Raw genomic sequence first — 15,064 nt, 5'->3', positions numbered from 1 at the left:
ATCGATAGGACAGTTCACTATTTTGGAACTATATTCTCGAACTTTTTGCTCTAAAAATATTTTGCCATATAATATGCAGGGTGTCCCATGTTCTTGACACACTGACACCGGAGGTAGCTGAGCCTAAGGCCCAGTTTTCACCAAGGCGGAGCGGAGAGGACAAATGTTATGAGAGGAGAATAACCAGACTTCATAATGAAATTGACAGAATGAAATCTAATTGGTTATTCAAAACATTTCTCCGTCTTGGTGGAAACCAGGCTTAAAGTGCTTCGATCAGTTAAAATATAGCAAATGATTTACATTTAAACCGTGCTAGTGACTTTTGTTGCTGGCTGTCCTGTCATGAAGAATGATGTACGATACGAACTCCGATGACCGCACGCGCATCTAAATTAACGATATTGAGAGTTCTGCGTTATTGAAATGCGTGGCGATGAATCGACTATTATGCCTATTTGGGCGAATACAGTGCGTTATTTTTATACTTGATCGAACAAAAAAGATCGATTCGTCGGCTCAAATGAAACAACTATTCCCTAGGGAGCAAAGTTCGATTATTTAAAAAAGTCCTTGTAAATGATCATCAGCAATCAGTCATTTTAGTATGGGGATGTAATTTTTGTTTGCGAATTTGACCATGATCCTGTGGAAAAAGTATTTTAAGGCTTGGTATTTCTTCTAAAGTAGGTATTTCNAATGAGGTACGTATGTAGGTAAGTATGCATTCATTATGGAAAACCTTGGGAGAGGCCTTTGTCCAGCAGTGGACGTCATTTGGCTGAAACGAACGAACGAATTCTGAGCAGTAGTCATGGTAGGTTAGGTTCCTATACTATCCTAAGAATTATTGATTACCTTATGGCCTACATACCTTTCAGCATCTTTGGGAAGCGAAAAAAAAGATAAATCCGGTAGATTTCTTTTCGAATTTTAACACCCGAACGCCGCACAATATTTCTTTCTCTATATGTCCATTTTTAAATAGAATTATAATCATACTACAACGCACGCCAACCAGCGTCCTGACGGGTGCGCGCGTGACACTCGACTGATATAATACCCGCCGGCGGGGCGCTTCGCTGTAGGTAATTATCGGATGTACCGCGCGGAGTGAGCCAGGCCTGCGTGAGCAACGGCACATTGCCCTCTAATCGTAGATAAATAATCTGTTTTACTTTTAAATTATTTTAATTATGCAATAAAAGTATTGAGTATTGAGTAAATTCGTTAGCAAGCTGTCATTTAATCTATGTATAATACTAACAATCAGCTAAATCGCAATTTTAGCTAATAGGAATCATTGAAAGTGATTTTTCGTTAATTTAACTGATTTGATTTCAATTAATTACATCAGTAGTAATGCTCTAACACGTGTGTGGTTGCTACATGTCCTTCGTTTATTGGTTTCGTTGCCGGCTCTTTTATTTCAGTCTCCGGAGAGTAACTCGGCTTATTGCTTAAGGATGAAGCACACCAATCGACCCGGAAANAGAGGGCTAAATTAGGGGAACGAGCCTATCAAATGCCCTTTTGTTTGTAAGACTAAAGGACGTAGCACACTTATCAACCCGGAAAGGGATCGTCCGTATCAACTCGAAGCAGTCAGCCTATTCTTTGTGTGAAACTCCATACTGCAACGCATACTTATCCACGCCGTAACGCCTCGTCTCGCGGTTGACAGCGCGCGAAAGACCCTTGATCCCTTTCAGAGTTGATAAGTCTGATATGACCTTTAAAACTGAAAATGATATTTAGTTATAGCAAAGAATAATAATGTTTTAGAATAGATAGTATAACTGAGCTATATTCGTACACATTCAGAGGCCAACATAACTTATTCAATATTATGTATTAGAAATGTTCGTAATATGTTAGTGACTAAAAGGTAACTTTTTCGATTATCTATCGGGAAAACTTTCTTGCCGAGGACAACTTTTATTAGTATAGTCACATCACAGGAATACCTGCTAAGTATTTTGAACTTTGTTTTTTTATTCTAAGGATCAAAATCAACNAAATCAATGAAGCTTTGTCATTTCGTGATAATGTAGGTCCGAATGTTTTGACCTTTGATCAGGTTGTTATTTGGTCAACTAAAATTACTTCAAAATTCATTCATAAATGTAAATTGGAATTGATAATTTTTTCAAAATAGTCATTTACTAAAATGGCTGAATGTTGATTACATCGAAAAGGTATTTTTATAATAATACTTGACGTAAGAACATAATTAATTATCCTCCTCTATTTTATCATCGACCTTTTAAGTTATTTCAAGTAACAAAAGCAGAGACTTTTCCCATATTAAATTATACCTTTTAGTTCTTTCTCTTTCCTTTTTTCAGGTCTAATAAAAGTAATTTATTTTTGGAATAAGGCTCTTAAAAAGCGTTTCCCAGTAAAATGTTTATTCTACTATGCTTCTAAAATTTTATCTCCACACCAAAACTTATTACTATCGCTTAAACGCTCTGGGCGTGGAAAGTATCGCATTTTGAAAATCAGAATATTCGTATTCATTTACTGCATCTTGTTATTAAAATTTAATATTTTGCTTCTCAAACTAAATTTTTAAATAAACAACTTGAAAAAATCGAACTGCCTATGCCTAAGGCGGGAATCAAAAATTGCATCTTGTTGGCGAATAGGATTACTCGTAGATGAAATCTTGGTTATATTTTCCACAAAATCGTAGATACAGGAACGTGCTCATTCCTGTTTCTGAGAAACAAGCTCGGCACAATGTCTGTAATATAATTTGCAACACAAATCCGATGTGACCCTTGTATTGGACGTATTCCCTTTGTGAGTAAACAATAGCCTGGACATATCTCGGGGTAATCCTTCCTTGAGAGACTTGCGCCCTTATCAACTAATTTCAGTTCAACTATTATGGCAGTCGCTATCAAATAGATAGAGATTGGTAATGTTATAACGACCTTTGAGCAAGACTATCCTCTTGGGAAGTACTGCGCCTTTATTATTATTTTAGCAATAACTTTTAAAGGATACAGATTGTTGTTTAATTGTTTTGGTAGTAACTTTGTGGAAAATGATTTTTTTTTATGCATAACAAGGCAGGTATTTGACCGCAATCGCACCTGGTGTTAAGTGAGATGCAGTATAGGATGGTAATCCGGAAAATCTTCTCAGTACTTCCCACTGAACAACAAAAGATTGTTTTCATTATAACTTTTACAATATTAACTGCAATGGCTTCCAAAATGATATCTTCCCAATGCTGCAATGTCGGATTAAAACCGATTGCCATACATTTTTAAGTGTGATTATAAGCCTGCTGAACTCTATCAGAAATTAAGCTTTCAAGACGAAAATCGAGATGCCGAGATGTCGACATAATGCAAAGTGTTCCAGTAGGATCAAGTGGAACAAAATTAAAAACAGATTGAAGGACGTAGCACACTTATCAACCCGGAAATGGAATGTAACCGTATCAACTCGAGGCGGTCAGTATTCTTTTTATGAAACTCCGTACTGCAACGCACACTTATCCGCACCGCACCGCAAGATAAACGCCTCACGGCGAAAAAACGATACGGTGTTGACCCCCTTTCCGGGTTTATAAGTGTGCTATGATCTTTACAGTGATCGACTATCTTAAGTATCTGAATAAAATTACTATTATCTACTACTATTCGACTACCCTACCTAATATTACCTACTAATATTTGATAGAACCTACTGAAGGCATCTTGACTGTGACCTGCCCTCACTCTTGGGACACGGAGTGCCTCATTTAGACATTTCAGTTTGTATTGTGAGGACCTTGTTACGGGAAACGTTGCCTCTGGAGGACGTACTTATAAATCTTAAATCGTTATTATTGCTGTATTGAAATTTTGTGAATAACATTTTTCGTGATTGATTTGAAATGAATAAATTATTGTGGCAACAAAACCAATTTTATTATAGAACCGAAGGCATTGATTTCCAATTACATAACGAATTGACATGATGTGCTATTTTACTGGACTGGATTTTAATGGACACATTATGTTTTTATACATATTTTTCTATTTCTGGTCTATTTGAATAGGTATGGTAGGTGGGTACTACATAAAGTTCAAATTTTTTTTTATGTGATCACAATACTTTGAGTTCTTTATGCAATACCCTACGGATTTATTGAACCAATACTCTAAAAAAACAACTCCGCGAAAAGTTCGATGATTCCACCAAACTTTATGTACTTGACCAAAACGTCCGTTTTTTCTCATTTCAAAGTAAACTCCTAACTGTTCGCACTGGCGAGATGCCCAGTCTTTTTAATTTTGTGCCGCTGAGTTAAATTCACACTTTGTTTTGGCTTCCAAACTTTTTTTTAACATTACACGCTTAGGGGTAAATGAGTTTTTTATTTTTATTACTGTTTTTTTCGTCTATATTTAGTAAATAATATAAAAGTCCGGGCGTTTTCAAGGCGAGAGTGAATAGGCTCTTACAGGGCAGACATGTAAAATCCTAGACTGCATCTCACTTAACACCAGATGCGATTGCGGTCTTGCCTTGTCTAGCATAATTTTTTTTTTATCCTTGCAGACATTTTTTTCCTTAAAGTTAACAACGAATATTAAGTTGAATATTGTCATCTATCTATGTAGGTACCTATCTTCGTAAGTTAATAGCCGTGAGCAACGGCACATTGCCCTCTAATCAAAGATAAATAATCTGTTTTACTTTTAAATTCGTTAGCAAGCTGTCATTTAATCTATAATACTAACAATCAGCGAAATCGCATTTCTTTATTTATTTATTGTTTATTGTTATAATAGGGATCATTGAAAGTGATTTTTCGTTAATTTAACTGACTTGATTTCAATTAATTACAGCAGTAGTAATGCTCTAACACGTGTGTCGTTGCTACATGTCCTTCGTTTATTAGCTTCGTTGCCGGCTCTTTTATTTCAGCCTCTGGAGAGTAACTCGGCTTATTGCTTAAAGATGAAGCACACCAATCGACCCTGAAGNCCCGGAAACGGATTGTAACCGTATCAAAACGAGGCGGTCAGTATTCTTTCTAAAAATCCGTACTGCAACGCACACTTATCCGCACCGTAACGTAAATGCCTCGCCTCATTGACAGCGCGGCAAAAGGCCATACCGTTTTAGGCGATTATCACACTGCACCGCGCTCCGCCGCGGTACGCGGGACGACAGATTTAATCATTATATGCAAGTACCTCAGTTTGTATAGAAAACACGCGCGGCACAACACACTGACAACGCGTTTGCGCGCGGGATTCATTATAATGTCGCCACGCGGACCGCGGTGGTGCGCGGTGCAGTGTGATAATCGCCTTAATCTCTTTCGGGGTTGATCGGTGTTGTTGATCCCTTTCCGGGTTGATAAGTGTGCTACGACCTTAACTCGGCTTATTGCCTAAGATCAATACGTGATCGCTTCAATTCATCTAGGCGAGCAGTTAATCCCCCGGCCGCAAAATATTGATGAGATACTTATTATGTTCAGCTCTTACCGTAATATCGTACGTGTTATTAGCCGTACCGTAACCTTGCAGGTACGACGGTCCTTGTGTTCACCCTGTTTTTCGTATGTCTTTTGTACCGTAAACCGTATCAACTAATATACAAGGCTAGCTTAAATCTGTGGTTTTACGGGCGTGGATTTTAAGCAAAATCCTTTCTACAAAAACTTCAACAATTTTGTCCTAAACTCTCCACGTCTTTGCCTACCACGGGAAAATAACTAGACTAGATATATTATTTTTTTATGCATAACAAGGCAGGTATTTGACCACAATCGCACGCACCTGATGTTAAGTGGGATGCAGTCTAGGATGGTACATATCTGCCCTGTAAGTGCCTATTCACTCTCGCCTTGAAGAGGCCCGGTTCTTCGGTTTCGCAGTATTTTCGGAAAATTTATAATGTATTTTAAGGTTGCACCTTAGGAAACATAGGCATAACTCTAAAGCTAAGCGTCCACTTGTCGGTATCGTACGCAACGGACGCATCGTACGAAACACATCGTATCGGATGTGCGATGCGTACGATGCGGACAGGTGGACGCACTCAATTATATGAGTTTCCATATAAATAATACTACGATCCGTTGCGTGCGATACGTCCGATGCGTACGATACCGACATGTGGACGCTTAGCTTTACTATTACTTCATTTTATCCCAGATTATGTCATTATCATATCAACATCCAATGGATGGGGTCTCGGTCAAATTTTTCCTCCAAACTTTAAAACTCCATTTCAAAATGTTATACAAATACTTCATGCATGCCCATTTTCATATTATTCACATTTACTCGTATATTGTCGATTTGCCGATATTAGGTTTCTAGCGCCGCGCTGGAAACCATTCGGCGTGACTTTTCATACTTATAACGTATTTAGTTATAAAATCATTATAACATTGCATATTTCAAACGATTTATGGCCTGTGCTGATTTATCACACCAGCCGGGCTAGGATGCGAGCCGTGATAAAATCTTATCGATCATTTTAGACGACAAATGTATGGCTTTATCGAGTTAATATATTTTTTTGTCATCTTCATCTTAGATGTTGATTAATTTACAGTAAGTGATATATAAAAGTTTACATACGTACTCTTTTTAAACCGCATGGGATGTCAGTAAAGTAGGTCACGCTATCCCTTAAGTTATTTTTGAAAAACTTTTTCATAAAACGTAATTTCTTCCGGCCATATAAAACTGTTTTATTTTCCTGCTAAAAAGAGGCTACATTATGAAAAACTGTTAGGAAGTTGAGAAACAATAAACTTGTATGACAAAACACTTTGAAAAATTCAGGGGTCATGAATAATGTGGGTACTTTTAAAGTCCAGCATATTGGAAGTCGTTCCCGCGGCGGGGGTAGAAAGAAAGTTGTGACCTCCGAGCCACAATAAGGACCTTATACAGTAGGTACAGTCGATAGCACATCAGAAAATACATTTTTTTTGCAAACTCGCTCATTACAACTACATAAAATACCACAGTGCTTACCTGTCGCCTGCACATTAATATCGTCTCTAGTGTATCGACATGCGGCCGACTTTTTGGTCCATTTTCATTAAGGACTTCTTAGCAGTATTAGATTAGTTGTTTAGAATAAAATTGTGGTTCATTATTGTGAGTCTGTATACTGTAGATTCAAGCCTGTGATTGGTTCCGATATTGAAATCCAACCAATCACAATAATGACTACGATTTAGTTCAGGCATCATTTTGAATACAGAAGTGCTTATGGAACTTTGACACGTCCTAAGATGAATTGAAATCCCAATATCCATTTAGAAATGCTCGCTGTAACTATTTCTGATGTAGATAAACAAATCGTCGATTCTAGCCACAAGATTGCTATGAATAGCGATCGTAAACCTTGGCGAAAGGCTGTTATCGTAATTTTTTTTATTTATTTATTCCACAATCATATCTCTAACATTACATTGTGTTGCTAATGCATACACAATGCTACCGCCATCTGTGTTGATTGTGCCCGAACCAAACTAAAGTCTTTACGGATCATCGCAAGAGCGCGCGAAGAATATGTAGTTCGGTCAATGGCTTAAGTTTTGATGTGTTTTTCTCTACATTATTGGCTAAAGTAGTTCTTGGGGGTTTGCGTTTGATAGTAGCTATTGAATAAACTTTAGTTTTCCTCAGGAAAGGGGTACAAAATGTGTTGCATGTTGCATTTAATAGCCAATTAGGATAGCTACAACTGACAACACTAGCTAGTCAATTGACCTATTTTTGGAGCCGTCAAAACGCGACTTGCATTTTTTGTGACAAAGAGAATATCGTCACTAGTTCGCGATAATATTGATTATTTATGGCATTTTGTTGGTCCGCTAACAGGCCCCCAAAGCAAACAGCCAATACATTGACGGCTGGCGACATCAATTTATTCATAGCCCGGTGGCCGACCGACTAAGGGCTCATTCCCCTCCCCGTGTGCAGTCAAGTCATAGGTTAATTACGTGTGAACTCTTTTTTGCTCTTGCTCGTGAATTCTTTTGCCTTAAGTGAATTTTGGGATATCCTTTCTGAGCAGATGCCTACGTCATAAATTCATAATAATTTTATTATCTGTGTGCCAATTTCAGCGCCATAGGTTCAAGGTTTGAGTTGATAGATACTTAGATAGATCAGAGGGCCTAGTGTGAATTTACATTAAACGCGCGCACTAGTAAAAAAAAAGAGCGCGTATAAAATGACATTAAATTATGACGGATTGTACAGCGCCCCTAGCGGAAACGTTCAAGAACTAAAATTTTCATACATTTTTCTAACGCGCTCACTAGTGAGGATTGTAAACTCACACTCAGCCCACAGTACAGAATATACCTTTTATTTGTTTATCGTAGTGTAGTTTGACCAGCCTTTATCGGAAAAAAGTACGAATTACAATAATGAAACCGAATGATCCAGCTCGTTGCATCATTTTCCCCAATAGTTGTTTAAAGCTGTTTAATTGGAAGTTAATTAATGCCTCTTTAACACGACTCATACCAGATGAGACCTGCCAAATTCATGATATGCGTTGATTTTTGTTTGCTGATGAAATTACGAGTTTAATGGCTTTATTTTAGTAGAAATCGTTGATGAAAATAAATATTAAAAAAAAACAGATAACTGTTGCTAGCCAGTATGAGGCTGTTTTCTATTTACTCAATTTTTAATGGTATGCCATATCAGTGGTTGTAAACTCCGCTCTAATGCGTGTCGACAGCGGACCAGTGCGTGATGTTGCTAACATGATAGTACAAAACTCAGGTATTTCCTACGGACACGTCTATTTGTCTTCAAATAAAGACTTCCCGTAAAGAACCACGCATGTTTTATGTGAAAACGTTGGAAACTGCCCAAAAGGGACTGATTAGGATTTGCCCGTTTTGATCCCAGCTAAAAGGGCTTCCCAAAACGTAAAGGACTCATATTTTATTTTCTGCCAGGATGCCGTAGTTTCGTAGCTATCCCTGAGGGCTTATACTGAAGAGTTTGTTTGAGTTATCGTATTGCACGTCAAGCAACTAACTGTGTTTGCGTAGATTCTATGCTAATGGATATGGACAGGGATTATTCAATCCTATGTTCATTGTCAAATATATTATATCGCCAGCATTTTACCTCTTTAAAAGTTGGCATATGAAGTATCTGATTGGTATTATGTGGTCCAAAGTGGTAACACAATGCAAATATGTAGGAACAAGAAGACACTGCGACAAACTATAAAGTTTTAGCTTCATCCTTATCAAGAAATCAATGCACGGACCTTATTAGAAACGATAGATTTAGACATTGGAAGATATTTTTGCGGCAAACCTAATCTTAGAACTGAGCCACACGTGTCGGCTAGCCTGATATTCTAACCCAGATTATTTTCACATGAAAAGGCAACAAAACTGTTCTCTGCATCCCTTGTTTGGGTCAGGCAATTAGTAATATTCGAAAAGGAATCGCGGTTGAGTAAAAATACTCATTAAAAATACACCAGATTCGGATAGCAGCGCGATTATGAATTCATATGTACACCTGAGACTAAACATTTTGGTTGCAAAAACGCACCTGTTCCAACCATATAAGGACCAGTGTTTAGGTTAGCTTGACGTGCGTCGTACGACCCCGACATTAGCATTGAAAGTTAAGTAATATCTGTGGGTTTACTGCGCATCGTTTGAGTCTAGTTTTTATTGCCCGTTACGCGTGGGCGAGTTTTTAATAATGCAGACAGATGCAGTTGGTTCGTATACGTTACGTTTTTGCATTAGGCATAATCCATTATTCCCGCAGCATGTAGTCGTGTGTTGCATATAGGTGTTATAATATTGATTAAATAAGCTGATGCTCGATCCTTCTCCTTACAAATAAATAAATATCAACTACTCAGTGATGTGTATGATTACTTTGTTTGAAAGCTCCTCAAGATTTTCGTTAATCTACATAATATCGACTCTACAAAGTGCCATTTGTCTTCAAAAAGTGCTTTACTTAACTGACCATCCTGAATGTTGTCTGCCTTATGTCTTAACGTCGTCTACCTCTACAAGGCTCTTCAGGACCAAAGTTTTGAATCTCATCTCAGTAATTTCAAAAGCTTCGCTGCCACTTGAAAGCTTCTACTGCCATTTGAATGCAGAGATTTTTTTTATCCTCAACGAGGAAGCTCTTGACCTGTATCTCGGGTGAAGCTCGCTTCCACCTTCGGCCTCACCACTTACCATCAGGGTAAGTGGTGAGGCCGAAGGTGGAAGCGAGCTTCACCCGGAATCCTCAAACCACGAAGAAACTGGCTATCTTACCTCTAACTGCCGGAACATAACATGCATTTTTCGTGCATGAGATAACATGAGTCCGTGGATTTAACTAGTACCTAAGTACATAGTGTATTTAAGTTATGTAGAGCTAGACTTTGCTTTCCCATGCGTCCAGCCGGCCAAAGCTACTGGGTTTACATCCATTGTGATCTTATCAAGGCGAATTTATATTGGCCCGAGCCAGGGCAAAACATGGCTTAAGATAAAGAAACAAGGTGAATTGTTCGCTCAATTTATGCGGGGAACGATAACGTCAGCATTACCGTTAACTACGTCACTGTCGAATGTCTTGGTGACGTATTGTGGATCGGATTTGTTTGGGCAGCTTTTGTTCCGATTTTATTTAGCCCGCATTGTCCTGGCGTTCGTCTATCTATACTCCATAGATAGGAGGGTCGAATTGAATTTGATTCAGAGAAGTCATTATTTCTTACTAGTATAGGAAGAGAAGTATTCTTGATCCACGAATTTAATACGAAATCGCACAATCGTTTATGATTTTCCAATTGCCCAATTTTATGAGGAGTGCTTTATACTTGGGCAGTATTTGCTGCTACTAAAAAATAATAATATCATTTGCTTTTATGGCACTTTGCCACTAAAAAGTTATAGGTATTTGACTGAAAACTAAAGTTTAATGAGTTTTTGGGGTAAATTGAGAGGTTTTTGGAAAAGTTGTGCCTTTTTTCGCTATGTCAACTATTTCGCTATGTCAACTACACAATTTGTGTGCTTTCATGTGTGAAATGAAGACCTATTGCTTCGAAATATTCTGATCTGATGATGGAGTCAAAAGAAGGCCATGAAAAAAACTTATTTCATAATCTCATTTTACTTTCACTTGCTTTACTTATTGCGTGCGATTCCAAAGCATTGTCAACTGTTAGTGTTTTGATTAAAAGCAGAGATTAGCGATCTGTGTTCGCGATCAATTACTGGTCTTAATTGATAATAAATAATTATATTAATTACCTAGGTTCCATTTCATCTTGCCGAGATCAGAAACACGCAGTGGGTTATTCACCAACTCGACTGGACATAAACTAAGTATGTCCAATTGGTGGACCTCAAAATTAGTATCACTTAATATTTCGTCACCCGAACACGCCATGAAATTAAAGCATAGTTAGAGAAATCATAAAAGTTGTTATAGTATTTATGTAAAAATCTTAAGTGTGTCCAAATAACGAAATAATAAGTGATAGGTACTATTTTGAGTTATACCAACACTGGACCAGTTTCTTGTGTCGAGTTATTGGATAACTCTATGGAGTTAGTAATGTTATAGCAGTTTCTAGACAAAAATAATTACCTACTAAGTCAGGATTTTTTATGTCTATGTGACCAATAATTCTAAACCAAACGTAAGTTTGAATTTGTTGTACTGTTTAGGAAGCTTACATTTGACACCTTTAGAAATAAGACCAACAAACTTAATTATGTGTGTTTTTGAAGCTTCTGTTCTGATTTTTTTTCTCAGCCATAAAGTCGGTATAGCCCGACCAGGAACATAAAAACCCTCGCCATGTTGCGGAAAACTAATGGTACTAATTTCTTTTAATGGCAACAGTAACTGAAAACTTCATTGACATGTCACCTTGCATGTTGTCATTTGCTGTCAAAGTGTAAACAAACTTTTAAATGTGCGCAATTGATTTTGTGAATTAAATTGCTAAAATCTTTTTATAGTCGTGAAAGAAAAGTGGTTCACAATGTGTTTAAGTATTTGTCGAAGAGAAATAATAATAAATCTTTGGACAATATTTTCATTGAATAATGTTTCCGACAAAGGTTGTCAAATTGACTGACATGTTTATCGTATAGTACAGTACAGTATGAAGATTAGCTGTGGTTTGTTTCAACTACCTATTTTAATTTTTTTTGTCACTTTCTAAGTGTTGAATTTTATGGAATTGGGAAAGAAGTACCGAGTTTGATGCGTTCATGAGCAGTCATTGCAGTTGAATATTCAAGTTCTGAATTTGATTCTTCATGATTAATAAAATAAATCCTACTAGCTCGATTGATGGTTTCATTTAATTTATTTAAACCAGGTTACCTATAATAATATTTTTTCGTTAATTTATGAAAATATCAAGTTAACCCGTAATCCTGAATCCTGATACATAAATTTAGCCTATTAATTTAACACAGGTACGACTGTACTCAGTGTTGCACTATCAAATGCAATTGACGCGCCTCTATGCCAGGGTTTTTATGTTCCTGGTCAGGCTATATAGGAGATATTATGTAGTTCAAGAAGAATTTAGCAGTTAAAAAAGTTTAAATATTTTTTGTAGGGTACTTTGATTGACTGTGACATGCTAGTTATTCGTTTTTTGTTATAATTTTTTTTTTTATTATTTACAACTGACGGAGAAGTATTTATTAAGATTTTTTTTCTAGAGAGTTTTTTCGACTTCGTAGTTCCTTTATAAGCGCTTGCGTTGTATATGAAATCTAATTCAGGTTCGGTTTCCTAAAAAGGGAAATACTTACATGAAAAAGTAATTAGTTTCACGTTTACTAGATTAGTAATAAAAAGAAGCGATAAGACCACGCAACAAACGGTCATTGTAACTTTAATAACTAGCGTACTATCACGTCATGTGCTGGAAAAAATTGTACCTAAAGGGTAAAGAAATAAGATTTACCAATTTATGGCAAGAAATAAAATTTTACTTACCTGAAAAAGAAAATCGCGTTTGACCCAAATCAGGAATCTGTATTGTTGTAGATCTTATATTTCTGAAGTTGGTTCCTTCTTTCTTCTTTTTCAGCCAAATGACGTCCACTGCTGGACAAAGGCCTCCCCCAAGGTTTTCCACAATGAACGGTCCTGCGCTGCCCGCATCCAGGCTCTTCCCGCGACCTTTACCAGATCGTCGGTCCACCTAGTAGGAGGCCTGCCCACGCTACGTCTTCCAGCCCGTGGTCGCCACTCGAGAACTTTCCTGCCCCAACGGCCATCGTCTCTACGAGCTATGTGCCCCGCCCACTGCCACTTGATTTTAGCAATTCTGAGAGCTATGTCGGTTACTTTGGTTCTCCTGCGGATCTCCTCATTTCTGATTCGATCACGCAGGGAAACTCCGAGCTTTGGAAATGGAAGTTGGTTCCATTTAGAAGCAATTCTTTTCTAACAACGGCTTTGTGCCTGGGGGCCAGTCATTAGATAGCCCAACTATTTTTAGGTCGTGATAACAGATGGCATCGCAGTTAGGTAGTAGACTGTTATCAGGGTGACAATCAAGATAATTAATTAATGGAGAATGTTTCGTTTTCTATTTACGAACGAAAAGGAGAGCTATTAGAATCTAAATTATTATTCTGGTTTTCGGGCACACTGATGAATGGTTCGCGGACTACACTTAAACTCAAGTGTAGTCCATCTGTGAGTTACGTCCCCGCGCAATACAAAAATGCTTGTGCAAGTACATGAACCTTGTATCTGCATGTATTGGTTAGGGTGATCATGTGCACAAGCTTAATGCTTACTTACTTCGGTTCGGAAGTCCAAAAATATTTTACCTATTATTTATGCCTGTTTGCAAACAAAAGTTTTACGCATTCACGGGTCACTTGCTATAGCAATTACTTGTGTAGGGAAGTAATGGGATCAACCGGGACCGCCAATAAAGCTTGGGTAAGTCGAAGGACAGCCAAACTGTGGACGGATCGGGAAGTATTTGAGAGGATTTATTATTTATACAAAGGAATAAGTCATGGGAAACGTGTTCGGGTGAGATCGAAGAGAAATTGGGGCTACGGGAAAAATATTCGGGCGCTTCTGTTTTTTCGTGGGAAATAATTTAGCTCCCTCAAACGGCTCAGTTGTAGGTATGATTTCATTGGTTGATGAGCCAAATAAATTAAAATTCTGTAATGATTTCCAGTTTGATTAAGACAGTACAGACTTGCATCAATCTCGTTAAGTGTTCTGAAGCTGAAATAAGCTTAACTTTTTAAGGTGAATAGGCACTTACAGATAATGTACCATCTTAGACTGCATCTTACTTAACACTAGGTGCGATTACGGTCCTTGCGGCGATGCTTCTTTTTATACATGAAAAGGCAGGTTGCGGTCAAAAACTTCCTTTTCATGTTTTATGCATGAAGCATCTTTTCTAGTTGTAATATGTTCAAAAGTTTACAGTAAAAATATTAGTAATCTGATGTTTTGAAGGTGACTGCATCTAGCGATCTCTGAATTGAATCTAAATTATATTATTAATGTCGTTTAAAGATCGTTTTCCCGATGTAGAGTCAACAACGAAATGTAGTCACAACCCGTTCGATACATACATTTAATTAATTATAATTAATATTGTACGTTACGTCACAATATATCCGTCCTTCACGGTCCTTGCTTCGGAATCACGAGGTTCATTAATATTTGCGGAGCACCGGATCATTTGCAGACCTTAAATACTGCACGATGTGTGTCATCGTTAATACCAGTGTTTGTGAACAAGCGAGATATTATTATGATATTGCACTGAGATAGGTAGAGGACGATTTGTCTTTGTTAGGTTGTTACAAACCTACACTCAATTCTTATAGTCGGTGTGTGATTCAAAGATGTGTGTGTCCTGGTTAGTTACAAAATCCAAGTCACTGTTGACTTTTATCACACTAATATTATAAAGGCGTAAGTTTGTGAGTGTGTATTACTGTGTATGTTTGTTACTTCTTCACGTCTAAACGGCTGGAGCGATTTTAATAAAATGGTTTAACATATAG

At 37.5% G+C, this 15,064-nt stretch overlaps 1 protein-coding gene across 1 annotated transcript in view; it reads left to right on the top strand.

Moving 5' to 3' along the window:
• sotv (exostosin glycosyltransferase sotv) overlaps positions 1–15,064 on the top strand; it is a 44,316-nt gene that overhangs the window by 7,028 nt on the left and 22,224 nt on the right. The gene's annotated exons all lie outside the window — the stretch shown is intronic.

The sequence above is a fragment of the Ostrinia furnacalis genome, unplaced genomic scaffold (assembly GCF_004193835.3).
Source record: "Ostrinia furnacalis isolate ACB-3 unplaced genomic scaffold, ASM419383v2 OfSCF1351, whole genome shotgun sequence".
Lineage (NCBI taxonomy): Eukaryota > Metazoa > Arthropoda > Insecta > Lepidoptera > Crambidae > Ostrinia > Ostrinia furnacalis.
Note: the sequence above shows the minus strand (reverse complement) of the source record. Positions and strands in the feature narration are given on the sequence as shown.